This window comes from Aquarana catesbeiana, linkage group LG05, assembly GCF_042186555.1.
Source record: "Aquarana catesbeiana isolate 2022-GZ linkage group LG05, ASM4218655v1, whole genome shotgun sequence".
NCBI lineage: Eukaryota > Metazoa > Chordata > Amphibia > Anura > Ranidae > Aquarana > Aquarana catesbeiana.
In genome coordinates, this window is record NC_133328.1 from 623,082,376 (window position 1) to 623,102,138 (window position 19,763).

At 43.7% G+C, this 19,763-nt stretch overlaps 1 pseudogene; it reads right to left on the minus strand.

The window, feature by feature from the left end:
• Positions 1 to 3,535: 3,535 nt before the first annotated feature.
• On the minus strand, positions 3,536 to 3,692 carry LOC141146483 (U2 spliceosomal RNA; annotated as a pseudogene).
• Positions 3,693 to 19,763: the final 16,071 nt, after the last annotated feature.

A 19,763-nucleotide genomic window follows, 5' to 3' on the forward strand; every position in this document is an offset into this window, starting at 1 on the left:
CCCAGCAGCTAAGTTTAGATACTTAGAGTTTTCCTGTCAGATAGAGTGAGAAGATACAATGGTTCTGAGTTATGAATATTTATGTTTTCCTGCCCAACCGCTAGGAGGTGTATTGACAGTGGTGCCTGCTGGGGAAGGATATAAAGATTTGGAGTGTCTATTTAAAAAGGTCTCTTGCCTAGTGAGCTCCTGCTAGAGAGGCGTTAGTGTTGAAGGTCTGTGCCTCCCAGTCCTGCTGCCTGGGGAAGGCGTTTACTAAAAGAGAGGCCTAGATCTGAGGCTTCAAAGAATCTGTTCTTCCTTCCTGGAGCATCTGGGGAAGAAGGGACCTGCTAAAGAGTGTACTCGGGAGCTGGGTGCAAGCTGCTGCCGGTTGACATCGCAGGAGAGTTGTCATGGTCAGGGGTCACGCTTGGAGACCAGTAGCTATAGCAGTAGAGAGGCTCCCACCGACCAGAAGGATAAGCAGGCCACCCTGGCGAATGATGCAGGTTCATCCGAGGTGCAGGGTCTAAGTATTAGCTGGTATTTACCAGAGCTCCTGATGGTGGAGGGTTTTGCTGCGTATTAATACCATATCAGGTTGTGATCCTCAGGATCGCCCCACCAGGAGGTGAGCAAACTGAGGTCCAGTAACAGACATAGCAGGTATGGATCAAGCAGAAGCATGGTCAGTAAACAAGAGAAGGGTTGGTAACAAGTGGTTGCAGGTTGGGATCAAGTGAAAGCATAGTCGAGGAACAAGCCTAAGGTTGGTAACGACTGATGCCGAAAATACAGACAGCAGCAGGAGAGACAAGAGAGTAATATTAGCTGGAGCGAGCATAATAATCTGGCAAACAGGAATTGCAGAAACATGTCTTAAATTGGGGAGGAGCAATCATTGGAGGAGCAATCATTGGAGCACCAAAGTGTTCAAGGTTCAAGAGAAGCAAGACACAAGGCAAGACTGTCTAAGCAATCAGGCAGGCAGGAAGCTGTCCAGCATTTCAGGCAACTCAGCAAGAAGAGTCACAAGAAGAGTTTCTGCCAAACACAGCAGAGGCCCCGGGTTCAGGTCGAGGTCCTGTCTACTATCTCTAGAAGGTCTCTGTATCAGCTCCAAAAAGGAAAGAGGAACTAGACATGTGCAATTCATTTTTGGTCTGAATAACCAAGTTTTTGGTTATTCTGAGATTCGGATGTATCGCCAAAGCACCCTGTTCCCATGTTGATGGGGACAAGGGCCTCTTCCCCACAATCCTGGGCTGTGGTTGTGGGGGTCTGCAGGAATGAAAAGCCAACTAGATCCCCTGTCACTGAACACAGCTCTTTGTTGTTTACACTCACAGAGCTGTGTTCTGTGAGACTCAGAGCCGATTGCCAGGTGCCGGCAGTCAATCACTAGCCGCAACCCGGTGATGAATCAAAGCACTGTATATATATGTAATTCTGCACAGAGTGGCCGCCTTGTAGCAGTAAAGCTACAATGGGCCGGTCACTAAAACAATTAAAGCCTGTTTTTTTTTTTTTAATTAATGAAATCCAGCATTGTGAGAATTCTTTTAGAAAGAACGTATGGAAGGCTGTCCTCTTGCCAACTTACCCTTATCCAGTTGTAGGCCATAATTAATAAAAACAGACTTGCAATTTATGACGTGTCATTGACCATCTGACTTGCCCTTACCAATGCTGTACAACCCTTTTCCAATAACCCATACCTTTACCCTACTTTACCATACCATACTTTTCCCATACTGTACCCTCAGAACCTCAGTCGTGTAAGCCATTTGCTATGCCATTCATTGCCTACCTATATTACATGCGTGTTAACACAAGCTATTCAAACATAGCGGATTACCAATTGCATAAAGCACTTGAAACCAGTGGATTTTTTGCCCTCAAACTATAGATGTCTAAAAATATCTAATCCTTACTTAAGGGCTTCTGTACAAAAAAAAGTGTGTATTTAAATCATTATGTTGCGTCATTTTCCTCTTCATCCGCATTATCTCTACTGAGAGGATGAGATCCTGTAACCGTGCCGCCTCAAGCAGCATCATTGTCTATGCAGTGCTCATACATTGAGAATAAAGGGATTATGGCCATATGAGAGGCTTAACAAGCTTTAATCCTCCTGTGATATGTGGAATTGCACCAAATAAAGAGCTACATGATAAGAAACTGAAATCTTTATACTACTCATGAGTGCACACTGCATTGCATTAAATTTTAAAGGGAACCCCTGGCTACTATGGGGAAACCTAGACCCTCGGGAACTTGGTCTTGCAGTTGTAGTGCTGAGGTCTTGAGTTCAGTTACATACCACCCAAATTTTTCAAAATGGGAATGAGGGACACCCAATATCAAAAGTATGTAGACATAGGACACACCCCCTGCCATGCTCCATTAAAGGGGAATTATACAAAAAAAAAAACAGATTAGTTAAACCTAAAAGTGCTTTTTACCTCCACCATTCCTTAATACTGGCTTTTGACATTTACAAATGCAACAATTTAGAAATTGAAGAAAACATTTAGCACTGGGAAACACTTTTTGAAAGGTAAATAGTGCATTTTATTAACAAATATACAGTATAGATCAGACCAAAAATGAGGAGGACAGAGTGACACAGGGACTTTGTTCCAAATCAGAGACAGTCTTTCAAAATCAGGGACAGTTGGGAGCTAGAGTGCCTTGAAAAAGTATTCACACCCCTTGAAATTCTCCACATTTTGTCATGTTACAGCCAAAAACGTAAATGTATTTTATTGGGATTTTATGTGATAGACCAACACAAAGTGGCACATAATTGTGAAGTGGAAGGAAAATGATACATTTTTTTTTTTACAAATAAATATCTGAAAAGTGTGGGGTGCATTTGTATTCAGCTCCCCTGAGTCAATACTTTGTAGAACCATCTATCACTGCAATTACAGCTGCAAGTCTTTCTGGGGATGTCTCTACCAGCTTTGCACATCTAGAGAGGGACATTTTTGCCCATTCTTCTTTGCAAAATAGCTCAAGCTCTGTCAGATTGGATGGAGAGCGTCTGTGAACAGCAATGTCTTGCCACAGATTCTCAATTGGATTTAGGTCTGGATTTTGACTGGGCCATTCTAATACATGAATATGCTTTGATCTAAACCAGTGATATGCAATTAGCGGACCTCCAGCTGTTGCAAAACTACAATTCCCATGAGGCATAGCAAGAATCTGACAGTAAGACAAAAGTGAAAAGTGACAAATGTGAGGAGACAAAAAATTTCCCCAGACTTAGCCGAAAGGCCTTGCCCATTGAGGCGCAAGTGCAGAAAAAGCATTTGGTGCTGTGACCATGTTCCTGTACACACTGTGGGCTCCCACACCCAAATGTTACTAAGAGCACTCCTAGGTCAACCACTCCCAGGGGGAACAGACACAGACTCTCTGCCTTCCCAGCCCATGTCCAGACAAGATAGACCCATTCAAATCAGGAAGAACTGGGCCCATCCAGTTCTCCCAGGGGGATTATTCCCGTGCCCCAAGAGCCTGTGAGCACCCTGGTTTCTGTTCCAGGCAGTACTAGCCTTCAAAGCCCTCATCATACCAGCAGGGACACTATAAAGCCAACCATACCTACCATAATTCCGGAATGATGGCGTAGCACCCCTACTGGACACTGATAAGAATAGATACTACACTTAATCTTAGCCAAAAGGCCAAGAAGCCTTTTGACAGGTGATGCCAATTCAAAAGGATCCAGAGGGACGGAGAAGTGGTGCTCCAGCACATAGCAGGTGATTGGCAGCCTCAGCTGTGCATGTTTCCCTATCGGGGAGGGTGTTTGTTCCCTCCACTCAGGTCTCCGATTACACTCAGCTGCCTGTTTCTTGCTGTGCAGTATGTGACATCAGATCTTTGCCTTCTGAAGCTCAGAAATGTAGATTTTGGACTTTGAATAGATGTAGAGTAGGAAGTGCTGAAGATAAACAAGTACAACGTATGTAGGAGGATTTTCTTTATCTTTGTGTAACCACTGAGGCCAGTCACTTCAGTTGGTATACGTAAGGGTTTGCAATCACTTTAATCTAAGTTATACATAAGAACAACTTTCTTTTGCTGAATATTTTTGCATGCTGTGCTTTCTGCATGGTAATTGTGCTTCTTTTAACTCACACATAGAGCTTTGTCAACAGTGCCTTCCAGAAAACAAATTGCTCTCCAGGTGGCCTATCTTCTAGGTTGTTTTCACACAGCAGTTGTTCTCAAAGCTGAACTCTGGGATAATCAAATATTGTCTAGAAACATTCATCATGTGTATGCTGCTTGAATTTTGGTGTGTTTCGCGTAATTCTTCCCAATCTGTGCAGTAATCCAGTGTGAGACTTTACCTCTGTGGAGAAGCTTCCGGTAATAAAGACCGCTCACTGCTGCTCTCTCACCTTGCACAAGGTGACTTGTCTTGTCTTTGCCCCCTCCTGTAACTTTCTGCAACCAGCCTGTAGTAGTAGGTGGAGCCTGCTGCCCCCCCCCCCCAGTGCTCTGCTCTTTGCACGTGCTAAGTACAGCACAGTAATAATGTCCCTGTTATGTTTACAAAGTAAGATCTAGGTTTACAAAGGCATCTGGTGTCCACAAAGTGGATTTATATCCTTTTAGAATATATTTAAGTCAAGGATCCTCAAACTACGGCCCTCCAGCTGTTGCAGAACTACACGTCCCATGAGGCATTGTAAAGCTCTCACATTCACAGACATGACTAGGCATGATGGGAATTGTAGTTCCTGAACAACTGGAGGGCCATAGTTTGAAGACCCCTGATTTAAGTGATTTTTTCCTGTAGTTCAATTCAGTAAAGGAGATTCCACCTTCTGACACACAAATGATGACTACAGGAATACAGAGACAAGCTGTGTGTAGCTCCCTTAACTAGGTGCTGATGTATATAGTTGTTAGTGTAGGAAATTTTGGCCTTGCTGAGGAGTCAGCCGGGTGGGCTGGTGAGTAAGCTGAGAGCCAGGACTGGGTTGAATCTGGGTCAGGGCTGAGTGACTCAGTGAGGCTGGATGACTCAGCAAGCAGCACCTCTAGTAACTCATAAATAATAATGAAAGTGATCTGTGCAGACTTCTAACACAAATATTATAGAAAAATTATCCCAAATAGTGTGAAAATGTAAACACAATAGCTGAAATCCAAAATAAAATGTGTATACATCAAAAAAGTCCATCAAAATAGATAGATATAGATAGATAGATTAGTAACAATAGTCATGAGTGTCCATAATCCTGGTGAATCTTCTAAACAAACAGTTGTGTTGTGAAATTGATGTTAATCTTCGTGACTAAATAGTCACTTAATGCTCCCAGAGTCCTTACCTCCAAATGGAGAAAAATAAGCCTTGGATCGATATCCTGGGATGGGATCGCCTATGTGTCGTCCGCACTTCCAATCGATGTCCATGTAGATGGTTATGGACGTGATTCACAATCTGCTGAGCAAGCCCTCTCTCTGCTGACAGCTTGAATGGCCTCAAAATCTTGTGGTTCCGTTATGGAAGTTCAATGTTCGCCATTAAAGGAAATAAAAGAAAACAGACCTCCCATAGTGTAATATATAAAGATAATAATTGTTTTATCTTTATCTTAATATAAAAGAAGATGAGAACAATCTGCCACAACAAGTACGGTAATAGCTTAAGGACCACCCCACGTACATTTACTGCGGCAGAGGGGCCCTTATTGGTGAAATCACGAACCTGTACGTGATTTTTTGCAAGGGCTCTGGGACGCCTGCGAGTGCCACTGGAGCCCTGCTCCCACTGCAATTGGACACAGAAGGAGGCAATCAGCGGGTCCAGTGGACCCGATGTCTGACAGACACCTGGCGATAGTAAGGAAGATGGAGTTCTTGTGCTAAGCAGGAACACGGATCTCTGTCTTCCTACAGTGCAGCTGTCCCCCACACAGTTAGAACGCACTCCCAGGGAACACATTTAACCCTTTGATCGCCCCTGATGTTAACACCTTCCCTGCCAGTGTCATTAGTACAGTGACAGTGCATTTTTTTTAGCAATGATGACTGTATCGGTGTCACCAAAAAGTGTCACTCAGTGTCAGATTTGTACGCTGCAATGTCGCAGTTCCACAAAAAAATCGCTGATCGCCGCCATTACTAGTAAAAAAATTGAATAAAAGTCCAAAAATCTATCCCTTGTAGACACTATAACTTTTGCGCAAACCAATCAATATATGCTTATTGGGATTTTTTACCAAAAAACATGTAGCAGAATACACATTGGCCTAAATTGATGAAGAAATTAGATTTTTTACATTTTTTTCATGGGATATGTTTTTTAGCAGGAAGTTAAAAATATTGTCTTTTTTTTTCAAAATTATCTGTCCTTTTTTGTTTATAGCGCAAAAAAAAAAAAACACAGAGGTGATCAAATACCACCAAAAGAAAGCTCTATTTTTGGGAAATAAAAGAGGCAAACTTCTGCTTCACAGAATATTCATTCTCAAACTTGAAACACAACAAAGTAAACTTTTCAGGTTTCCATAGATTCTTTATCCCCTTCCCGCCGACCGTACGCACATATGCGTACTCGGCTTTCCAGGGTTATACCAGGAGGATGCCTGCAGCTGCAGGCATCATCCCAGTACCGTTGTTTTCAGAGGGCGATCGGCTACCCGAGTATAACAACCGATGCGGCTAAAAGCCGCTCGGCTGTTATACCTGAGGAGCGGGAGGGGACATCCCCCCCCTCCCGCCGCCTCCCGCCGCTGTTACCGGGCCTCCCGTGCGATCGGGAGGCCCGGTGTCCAATCGGGAGTCTTCGGCGGCTGGGGGCGGGCTGGAATGAAGCTGTGAGCGGCTTCGTTCCAGCCTTCTTGTTGTAAACGCGGAAGCGACGTCATGACGTCACTTCCCGTTTACTCGGCTGCCAATGGCGCCGAATTTAAAAAAGTACACAGTATTCAGAATCGCTGTTTTCAGCGATCTGAATACTTTGAAGTGTAAAGGAGGGATGGAGGGTCTTTTAGACAACCGATCCCTCCATAAAGAGTACCTGTCACCACCTATTACTGTCACAAGGGATGTTTACATTGCTTGTGACAGCAATAAAAATAAAAAAAAATAAAAAAATTTTTAAACACAATTTATAAAAGTACAAAAATAAATAAAATAAATAAAAAAAAAAAAAAAATTTTTTAAAGTGCCCCTGTCCCCGCGAGCTCGCGCAGCGAAGAAAACGCATACGGAAGTCGCGCCCGCATATGTAAACGGTGTTCAAACCACACATGTGAGGTATCGCCGTGATCGTCAGAGCGAGAGCAATAATTCTAGCCCTAGACCTCCTCTGTAGTTCAAACCTGGTAACCGTAAAAATTTTTTAAAGCGTCGCCTATGGAAATTCATAGGTACCGTAGTTCGTCGCCATTCCACGAGTGCGTGCAATTATAAAGGGTGACATGTTTGGTATCTATTTACTCGGCGTAACATCATCTTTCACATTATACAAAAAAATTGGGGTAACTTTACTGTTTGGATTTTTTAAAATTCATGAAAGTGTCACTTTTCCAAAAATGTGCGTTTAAAACACCGCTGCACAAATACCGTGTGATAAAAAATATTGCAACAATCGCCATTTTATTCTCTAGATTCTCTGCTAAAAAAATATATATAATGTTTGGGGGTTCTAAATAATTTTCTAGCAAAAAATACGGATTTTAACTTGTAAACACCAAATTTCAAAAATAGGCTTAGTCATGAAAGAGTTAAAAATAAAAAATACCTTTTTCGTTCCCATAATGGCCAAAAAACTCTAAAAGGGACAATACTATTTTTCTAAAAATATTCACATATACAGGACCTGACCCACTCCATTTTCTTGCTGCAGCTTTTGAATGCCAGCTTCTTCTCCTCTGCTGGCATTCAGTAGCTGCAGCAGGAAAATGCAATGGATCAGGTGCTGTATATTCCATCCCCGCAGCCCTTCCTGTTCAGGTTACTCTTATTTCTGCTCCACTGTGCTGCGGGCACACAGGAGGTATTCCATTTCTGAATGGACACAGTGAGTGATCGGTACCAACCGTTCCTGCATCCAGTCATAAACTGTGCTTACTATGCTTCGGTTTGTGAATGAATGGAAGGCTCTGTACAGAGCTATCCCTGTCCATTCATTCTGTTCAGCTGAGATGGATATTGAGGACTGGGTCCTCAATCTCCTTTCTCTGTCTTAAAGTTTCACCTACCCCCCCCGCTGGGACTCCTAAAAAAATAAAAATAAAACTGTAAAAAAAGAATTAAAAAAAGCAAAATAAAATGGTAAAAAAGATAATAAAATATATAAAAAAAAAAAAACACTGACCCCGTTCTTTGCACTAGTGACCCTGTCCTCTTTCTTACTGGCACCGCCCACTGCCATACTGACACCGTCTGCTGCTCTAATGACACTGTCCATTGCCCTACTGACACATCTACTGCCCTACTGACACGTCCACAGCCTACTGACATGTCTACTGCCCTACTGACACTTCCACAGCCTACTGACATGTCTACTGCCCTACTGACACATCCACTGCTCTACTGACACATCCCCTCCCTACTGACATGATTACTGCCCTACTGACACATCCACTGCCCTACTGAGATGTTCACTGCTCTACTTACACGTCTACTGCCCTACTGACACATCCACTGTCTTACTGACATGTTCACTGCCCTACTGACATGTCTACTGCCCTACTGACATGTCCACTGACCTAGTGACATGTCCCCTGCCTTAGTGACATGTCTACTGCCCTACTGACATACTCAATGCTCTACAAACACATCTACTGCCCTGCTGACACATCCACTGTCCTACTGACATGCTCCCTGCCCTACTGACATGTCTACTTCCCTACTGACATGTCCACTGACCTAGTGACATATCCCCTGCCTTAGTGGCATGTCCCCTGCCCTAATGACACGTCTACAGCCCTACCCCTACTGACACGTCCACTGCCCTACTAACACATCTACTGCCCTACTGACACACCCACTGCCCTACTGACATGTTCACAGCCTACTGACACATCTACTGCCCTACTGACATGTCTACTGCCCTACTGACATGTCAACTGCTCTACTGACATGTTCACTGCCCTACTGACACATTCACTGCCCTACTGACATATTCACAGCCTACTGACACGCATGCTGCCCTACTGACATGTCTACTGCTCTACTGACATGTCCACTGCTCTATTGGCATGTCTACTGCCCTACTGACACATCCACTGCCCTACTGACATGTCTCCTGCCCTACTGACACATTCACTGCCCTACTGACATGTCCCCTGCCATACTGACACATCCATTGCCCTACTGACATGTCCACTGCCCTACTGACATGTCCATTGCCCTAGCTGGCAGACCAGGAAAGGGAGGGGATGATTATGGGCCCCACCCTGAACTTTACCAGGCCACTTTACCAGGCCACATCATGGAGGGGTACCTTGCCAGGGGGACCCCCTCTGGCAAAGCACGGTGTCCCTATGTTGATGGGGACAAGGGCCTCTTTCCCAAAACCCTGGCTGGTGGTTGTGGGAGTCTGGGGAATCTGGAAGTCCTGTTTAACAATAAGGAAGCCCCCAGATATAGCCCCCCCTATGTGAATGAGTAGGAACATTTAGTACCCCTACTCATTCACAGAAAAAAAAGATAAAACTTAGAAATAAAGTCATGGTACTGGCAACTGTATGCGGCACATGCGGAGCTGGAAAGCACCAGGGATTTGAAGTTCGAGAATATTTACAGTAATAAACGTCCGTGTGTATGATGTCTAATGCCGCTTACACACGATCGGAAATTCGGCCAGTAAAAGACAGATGAGAGCTTTTGGTCGGAAAATGCGACCGTGTGTATATGCTCCATCGGAATTTTGCTGGCCGAATTTCTGCCAGCAAAAGATTAGGAGCATGTTCTCAATTTTTCAGACGGAAAAAGTTTCTATCGGAAATTTTGTTCGTGTGTATGCAATTCCGACGCGCAAAAAAACACGCATGCTCAGAATCAAGTACAAGATGGAGCTGCTCAGTCTGGTAAAACGACCATTCATAATGGAGATAGCACATTCGTTACACTGCAAATTTTTAAATCTTTCAATGCAGCGCATTCTCTTCTTCTTAATAATACTAGAATAATGAAGTTGTTTTGCTGCTCATATTCACACAAACTGATTTCTTTATTATTTCTTGTGATCTCCTGAATAATCTTTTTGTTTTTCAAGCCAGATCTTATCAAGATCTTCTGTTGTTTTTTTGTTTTTGTTTTTAATTATTTTATAGTGATCTCTATTTTTATTTTTTTTTGTCACGTTTCCACAACACCATTATTATCTTGTATTTTTAAATCTCAAGGATGTTGGTTGGTGTCCCTTGTTAATTTGACATTGTATTTTTTAAATGTACCTGCCTACTCACAAACTGTCCTTTTTGAAGTAAAACACATAGGCAAGTATTTCTGAAAACAAAATATCCATTTATTCTGGGTCATAACAAAATAAAGAGGTAGGCAACGCTGGAGAAACTGGTGAGATTTGCCAAGCAGACATCAATAATTTTACAGTCAAAATTGGTGGCCTGAAGAGTCCTTATAACAGTGAGCACAATCCGGTCCAGAACTCCAAGAGATCAGGAACAGCAACAGATGACATATCTGTCCCCAGGCTGTGGTCATACAACAGCCTGCATCTTTTGCCAGACCAGATTGAACCCAGGCCATCACTCTCTGGTCTTCCTTAGACGCTTCCTTCCAGGCTGTGGCTGTGGTTTTGGAGGTGTGGCAGGAGGTGGAGGAGGAGGACCTGGAGGAGGAGGAGGAGGACCTTGGTTCAACTCACAAATGTGGCTTTGACTTTTGAGTTGGCGCCTTAACCCCTTGTAACATTACTTCCTCACAAAAGAGGCATTGGTCCTCCTCCATTTCCAGCATTTTGCAGGCTGTAAAGTACACAAAGTCCTACTAAACACTGTGGGGGGTTCTGAGGGCCACAGTAGCCTTCAGAAATAGGCCAATTGCTGCCTCCTTCACGTTACTCCTCTTCCTGGCACTTTTTTGGAGGAAGGCGGAGGGAAGGGACCTGCGATTCTGGCAGGCTACTGGGCCCGGCCACCTCCTGGCTGCCACTTTCCATGGCCTGGCTGAGGCTTTCCTGTGTATGAAAAAGGGACATCGTTAGAGTTTTTGGTTCATCAACCACACACAATTTTCATCTCATGGCTATTGCAAATTTAATGTTAATAAACAGAAAAGACTATCATTCTGACCCCAGCATTTTTCATTCTTGTCCCAATCATTTGTGGCCACTACTGTCTATTGATATGTAAAGCACTTTGTGAAATCAGAAATTAGTGATCAAAATTAGCATATATTTAACATCATTAATTTGTCATTAATAAGCTGGGCTCCTCCACATGTTGCTGCCTGGAAGGCTCAGGTTGGACGTCAGAAGCCTCAGCTGGGAGGGAAGGAAGTGTGGAAGGAAGACTGGAGAGTGCTGGCCTAGGTTCATTCTGGCCTGCCAGAAAATGCAGTCCGTCATAGTACCACAGCCTGGGTACATAAATGTCAATTGCTGCAGCACCTGATCTCAGGGAATCCTGGACCTTCTTGAGCTTCCTATTATAAGTGCTGCACATGCCACCAATTAGGGCCTTCAAATAGGGGATGTCTGCCGTGGGGATCACTGGCTTCAAAAATTCCATCAATTGATCTAGTGCTGCCTTTCTCTTTGTATTATTGTTATAAAAGGGGTGGTTTACCTGCCACAGACAGAGCAGCTCCCTGTACATATCAATGAATATGGGCATAAAGTCCTCGTCATTGAATAGATCTATTTTCTCTGCAAGACACAACACAAGACAAACCCTAATGTCAGGCTAAACTCTCCTAATCTTGACTCAATATAGGATTCAATCTACAAGCAGTATAGGCCACTGATGCACCAACTTAAAATTGTACCTTAGTTATAACGATCGGCGCTTCCGCTACACCTTCCTCCGCTCACAGATCGTATGTACGACGCACACGTGTTACGCTTTATATACCCTGCGCATGCATGAAACTCTGCCCGCGTTGCCCGCCCCTGATGTTCTTTCTAGAATATTCCCCGACCCGTCTCTTTCATCGCAGTGGGAGAGGAACATGGCAGAGACACAGCAGGTGCTTAATAGCAGTAACGAGGAGGAAAGCCCGGAGCAAGAAACATCCCGATCCAGGAGAAGGAGATTTAAGGCCTCAAATATGTCCTTTGAAGAGATGGTGGAGATGGTGGACATATTGAAGAGGGTCTACTATGATGGGAAGTATGGACTGTACCTAAACCCAAATGTGAGAAAGGCCAAGATCATGACTAAAGTTGTGAAGAGTCTGCGCTGGAATTTTGGGGTATGACGATCCAAGGAGCAATTGAGGAAACGCTAGTCAGACCTTTAAATTAAGGAAGCAGGATCAGTACAGAAGGATCAAGAAAGTGCTTCTAAAAAGTAAGTAGTTGTCGTGTGTTCCTATTCCTATTATTACTTGCATGCGGCTCCATGTGCTTTTCTTTACTGTTGTACAGTGTAAAATGGCTACTTTCATGTTCGTGGGCACAGTAATCGGTCGCAGTAAACATTGTTTGTTTGCCAACTAAATACAATGTTTTTTCCAGATACAGGGTTAACTACATTTGATCATGACAATTTTTATAAAGAGAAGTTTAGGACATTGTTGTCTAGATGTCTTTGAAACTAGAATGAATTGCAAACTTGATTCAGTGGAATGTAAGGAGAGGACGCTCAGCAGCTGTTTACACATCTGGACTCTGGAGCACTAGTGTGGGACACCAGAGCACATTTTTAGGGTGTCCCACACAGGTATTCCAGTGGATAATTGGGGTGTCTCCATGTGTGAAACTTGTCCAAAAAAGGTAAGTATTCCAGCTTGGTTAAGGGAATTATACATGTCTTCAACTTGGAACTCTGCCCAAACAGACAATTGTACACCACTTCCAAGCAATGTTTCACATTCCTATTTCTGTCCACAAGTATCTGTGTGCTAAGTATACCTTTTGTTTCATTCTCATAGAGGAGAAAAGACTCACTCCGTCGGAGGACACCAGCAACACCACACCTCATGAAGAAGGGGAGCAGAGTATTATGGTACCTCAGGATGTGGAGGAAGGAGAGGTGGAAGAAGTGCTCGAATTTGGCACCACAACAGGAGAGTGTCAGACACCACAGATTCAGGTAATAGATGTATGCCTACATATTTTGGTTGGATGATGTGGACGTGCTTCCTATCTATTGCCCCTCCGCATTTGGGAAAGTCCCAATGATGGGCAAAGTGGGATGCCACAATCTGCCATTCCTGTGGCTTTGAGGGAAACTGTGGAGTCCAAACAGAAAAAAAAAATTTGTAATTTTGCACATAAACATTGCAAGCAGATTAGACACAAACATTCTTGGCCAACATCAGTATAACATTGATATTAATGAGTATTTAAAAAAAAAAAAAAGAGTCCACTTATCACATTCCTCACTCCCTCTGATGGCCCATTGTCAAAATTTTAGGGGGGGGGGGGTCTAAATGAGTTTGTGAGCCCAAAAAAAGCCTCTGACACTCTGCATGAATTTAAGGACAACAATAACATGTACGATGGAGCTGACAAAAATACATTGTTTAAATGACTAGGCTAGGTGTGTATGGGCCCAGGATAGCATGCTGGGGAGGTTAGCGAAGGCAAATATGCATGTAGGCCAAAAAAGGAGCATTGAAAGATTCAAGCATGCATGAGGCCTAAGGGGACATTCACAGCATATTACAATCAGGGTAATTATGGAATGATGAAAGAAATACAAAACATTAGCATACATTAAATACACATAATGTGATGTTAAAGAATAAAACTTACCCTAATATAGTCCTTCTACAGGACCTGAATGATGGCAGAACACGCCTCTGGAATAATGATCCCCAGAGCCTGGGGGGAGATGCCTGTAGAGAACTTGAGGCCCTGTACACTTCTCCCAGTCACCAAGTACCACAAGATGGCCACTAGCCTCTGCTCGGGAGTGATGGCTTGCCTCATGCAGGTGTCCTGCCTGCTAATATAAGGGGTGAGCAAAGCCAACAAATGGTGAAAAATGGGGTCCGTCATCCGGAGAAAATTCCTGAAATCATCAGGGTTATTCTCCTGGATCTCATGCAGCAGAGGCATATGAGAGAATTGGTCATGCTGGAGTAACCAATTCTTGGTCCATGAACTCCTCCCCACCCTGTTCAGGGACTGGGCTTGGGTCAAAGTAAGAACCCCAACACCAAGCCCCCACACAGCACGAACTCTACGACGAGTACGTAACCGCAACATGGCTTCAAAACGGTCGGCTGGTCAGAACAAACTAACCGAACGCACTGAAGAACAGCAAGGCCTGTGAAGAGCGAGCTGAAAATCAGTAACGAGCGGACAAGAACGCACTGAAAAACAGATACGAACTGACTACACGCACTGAAAAACAGATACAAACACACAAGCACAAACTGAACAGCAGTAAAACAATCGGAAATAAGCACGAGTCTGAAAAGCACGAATCGTCTCTCACCAAACTTCTACTAACACGAGATTAGCATAAGGAGCCCAAAGGGTGGTGCACTGGGTAATTAAACTTCCTTTTTCTAGTCCCGTCATACGTGTTGTACGTCAATGCATTCTTGACGGTCGGAATTTGGTGTGACCGTGTGTGTGCAAGACAGCTTGATCGGAATCCCGTCGGAATTCCGTCAGAAAAACCATCAGAGCTTTTTCCGACCAAAATTCCAATCATGTGGACGCGGCATAGGAGTTTCAGTACATTTTTTTATCAAAAAAGATTGCTTATCTTTAACTGTGTGAAAAAAAAATACGTACAGGAAAGTAGCAAACTACCATTAAATGTTTGTGTTTTGAACTACAAGAATATTGAAAACTGTTTTGTAAACAAAAATGGGGAATTGTGATAGTTTAAGTCCTATCTGCACGCTAACAAGGTCCCCATATTTCTTCATCTTATGCAAATCGTTTGGTTGCTTCCAGGCCCGTCTCCTGATCTGTAGTCACAGCAGCTGTAATTTTCAATTAGTGGAGCCCTAAGATGATCCTGTAATACTCCGGGGACCTCGCTCCGCTATATAATCAGAAGAATGCACTGCAAAAATGGGAATAGGAAAGACGCTTAAAAATATAGTTTACCCTCTAGCCCTCTTGAACATACTTCATGCAAAGCTGCCACCCTTCAAATGTCTTATTTTAGCATTTCTCAGAACTTTAAAATACATTTAAGAATCAATCTAGGGGTCATCCATGGGTCTAAAATCTATCTATCTATCTATCTATCTATCTATCTATCTATCTATCTATCTATCTATCTATCTATCTATCTATCTATCTATCTATCTATCTATCTATCTATCTATCTATCTATCTATCTATCTATCTACAGTGTCCTTGAAATTTCCCACATTTTGTCATGTTACAACCAAAAATGTAAATGTATTTTATAGGGATTTTATATGATAGACCAACACAAAGTGGCACATAATTGTGAAGTGGAAGGAAAATGATAAATGGTTTTTAACATTTTTTTACAAATAAATATATGAAAAGTGTGGCGTGCATTTGTATAGCGCCCCCCTGAGTCAATACTTTGTAGAACCACCTTTCTCTGCAATTACAGCTGCAAGTCTTTTTGGGGATGTCTCTACCAGCTTTGCACATCTAGAGTGACATTTTTGCCCATTCTTCTTTGCAAAATATCTCAAGCTCCGTCAGATTGGATGGAGAGCGTTTGTGAACAGCAATTTTCAAGTCTTGCCACAGATTCTCAATTGGATTTAGGTCTGGACTTTGACTGGACCATTCTAATGCCCTGTACACACGGTTGGATTTTCCGATGGAAAATGTCCGATCGGAGCGTGTTGTCGGAAATTCCGACCGTGTGTGGGCTCCATCGGACATTTTCCATCGGATTTTCCGACACACAAAGTTGGACAGCAGGAGATAAAATTTTCCGACAACAAAATCCGATCGCGTCAATTCCGACCGTGTGTGGCCTGTTCCGACGCACAAAGTGCCACGCATGCTCAGAAGAAATTCCGAGACGGGACAGCTCATTCTGGTAAACTTAGCGTTCGCAATGGATATAGCACTTTCGTCACGCTGCAATGTTCAAAATGGTTTAATACAGCGCACTCTCTTCTTCTTTATAATGTGACAAGAATTAAGTAGTTTTGCTGCTCATATTCACACACACTTGGGATTCCCTAAATATATTGTTATTAATTGTCACATCTGACAGTTTTATATTCATTTTTTTTTTTTTTTTTTGGATTTTAAGCCTTTTTTTTTCTTTAATGTTTGGATTTTTTCAAAGGCTGATCTTTGTTCAATGTTATTTTTATTTTTACTCCAGAATATTTTTGTCTGTGTTTTTGTGTGTGTTTTGTGTGTCAAGTTACCCCAACACCATTGATATCTTTTATTATTTAATCTCCAGGAGATTGTTGTTGGTGTCCCTTGTTCATTTCACATTGTATATTTGAAATGTACCTGAATCCTCACAAACAAACTGTCCTTTTTGAAGTAAAACACATAGGAGAGTATAATTCAAAACAAAAATCCTTTATTAAGGGATCAGAACCAAACAAAGAGGAAGGCAACACTGGATCAACAGCAGAAATTAGCGAAGCCTGGGACCCCCAGGGCAGACATCAATTCTTCAACATCAAAATTGGTGGCCTGAGGAGTCCATATGTAAGGGAGGGCAGTCTGGTCCAGAATTCGCAGAGATCCGGATAGCAGCAGATGACATCTGTGTCCCCAGGCTGTGGTACCACAAGAGGCTGCATTTTTTGGCCGACCAGACTGAACCCAGGCCAATCACTGTCTGGTCTTCCTTCCACGCTTCCTTCCGGGCTGTGGCTGTGCAGTTGGAGATGTGGCAGGAGGAGGAGTAGGACCTGGAGGAGGAGGAGGACTGGGAGGACCTGGAGGAGGACTGGGGGGACCTGGAGGAGAGGGAGGAGGAGGAGGAGGACCTGCAGGAGGAGGAGGAGGACCATCACAAAGGTGTGTCTGAAGTGTCATTTGGCCCCTCATACCTTTCTCAAGAGCCTCCAATATGAGGGCCTCACACATGGCTTGTTGGCCCTCCTCCATCCTCTGCATTTTATATGCAATGATGGCAGCAATGTCCTCCTCCACGGTCTGTCGTGCTCCCAGGACCTCTGTAGCCCTCCAAAAGAGTCCTCTGGTAGCCTCCTCTAGGGCACTCCTCCTACTGCCACTTTCTCTTTTCAGGGGGGGTGGAGGGACCTGCAGATCAGCCAGCCGGCTCGGCCCGGCCACCTCCTGGCTGAGACTTCCCTGTGTATGAAAAAGGGACATGGTTTTAGTTTTTGCTTCATCAATCACAATCATAAATTAGTACTCCCAACTAACATCTAGTTAACATCATTGATTGTACAAGCAGAAATATTTAAAGGAATGCTATACCTGGCTCAATCTGGGCTCCTCCATGTGTTGTTGCCTGGAAGGCCCAGGTTGGGCGTCAGAAGCCTCAGCCGGGGGGAAAGGAAGCGTGGAAGGAAGACTGAAGAGGGATGGCCTGGGTTCAGTCTGGCCTGCCAGAAAATGCAGCCTGTCGTAGTACAACATCCTGCAGACATAGATGTCATCTGCTGCTCCGGATCTCTGTGAATCCAGGACTTTCTTGCGCTCCCTTACATATGTGCTCCTCAAGCAACCAATTAATATCTTTAAATAGGTGATGTCTGCTGTGGGGATCACCTGCTTCACAATTTCACACAATTGCTCCAGTGCTGCCTTCCTCTTTGCTTGGTTCTTGAAATGGGGGTGTTTAATCTCCCACAGACAGGGCAGCTCCCTTAGCATCTCTACGAATACTGACATGAAGTCATTATCTTTGAGTAGCATATCCATGTTCACTGCAAGACACAACACAAGACAAAGCCTAATGTCAGACAAAACTCTCCTAATCTTGTTACAATATAGGCCTCAATCTAGAAGCAGTATAGGCACAAGTTTGTCTCTTACCTACGTTCTTACAATCGGCGCGTCCAATGCTCCTTCCTCCGCTCACAGATCGTACGTAATACGCACGCGTGTTACACTTTATACACACTGCGCATGCGTGTAACCCTGCCCGCCCCTGACGTTCTTTCTATTCTATTCCCCGCCCCTTTTCGTTCGGCGCAGTGGGGGAAGAGCACATGGCGGAGTCACAGCAGGGGCGTGCTAATTGCAGGAACGAGGAGGAGGAGGAGGAAAGCCCGGATCCGGACACGTCCCGATCCAGAAGGAGACTTTTAAGGCCACAAATATGTCCTTTGGGGAGATGTTGGTAATACCTCAACCCCAATATACGAAAGGCCAAGATCATGGCGAAAGTGATCAGGAGTCTTCTGAGGAATTTCGGGGTCCGAAGATCGAAAGATCAGCTCAGGAAGCGGTGGTCGGACCTGAAATTGAGAGAGCCAGAGCAGTACAGAAAGATCCGGAGAGTGCTGCAAAAAAGTAAGTAGTTGTGCTGTGTTCCTATTCTTTCTGTCTTTATTCGGTTCGTGCTGCTCCATGTGCTTTTATTAATTGTAACGTTTAAAAGGGCAACTTTAATGTTCATGGGCCCATTATTCGTTCGTATCAAACATTTTTCTTTCGGCCTCTAAAACATCATTGTTTAGGCCATATGCATTTTCCCACATTTTTTTTGGGCCTACTTGGATGCCAAATATTTGTTTGTGTAGATCGGTTTGTTACTAGAATGAAATGCAAACTAGATTCTGTGTAAGGAGAGGACACTGAGCAGCTGTTTTCACATCTGGACACTGGAGCACTAGTGTGGGACACAAGAACACCATTTTTATTAGGGGGCCACACAGGTGCTCCAGTGTATACTATAGGGGGGTCTCCATCTGTGAAGCTTGTACTAAACAGGTAAAGTATTGCAGCTTGACAAAGGGCAATAAAAAAAATACATCTTGGAACTCTGCTAAAATTGACAATTGTACCCCACTTCCAAGCAATGTTTCCTATTTCTAGTTCTGCCATCAAATATCTGTATGCTAATTATACCATTTTTGTTTTACATAGGGGAGAAAAGACTCGGAGGACACCCCTCATCTGAGGAGACCACAGACCCCCCACCTATGGAAGAAGGTGAAATACCCCGAAACAAAGAAGAGCAGGAGGAAGAAGAAGATGTGGTGGAGATTGGCACCACAACAGGTGAGTGTCTGCGACCACAGGCTCAGGTAAGAGATGGATGGTGGCAGATTTTTGATACCTGTTTTTGTTTTGTTTCTCTCTTTTTAGGTGATCGTGAGGTTGTGGATCCAGAACGCTTTACTTCAGAAAGTGCCCAGATCCTGATCGGGGAGATCATGGGGTGTAATCTCGAATTGCACAACATACAGCAAAAAATCAATGATGTTATTAAAAAAAATAATAACATCATTGATGTTTTGGGGCGAATTTAAAACCCCACAAAATACATTTTTGGGATTGTGGTCCAATTTTTAAAATCTTTTTGCAATGTTTTGAAAAGCCAAATTTGGAGGATGCACACAGTGTGCCAACATGTGCTATCTGCCATCACGGGAGATCAATGGATGCGTTTTGGGGGTGCAACCCCTTCCTCAATTATAAAGTAGCATTGAGGAAGGGCTTGCTCCCCCAAAACACGTCCCTTGATCCCCCCTGATGGCAGATAGCACAT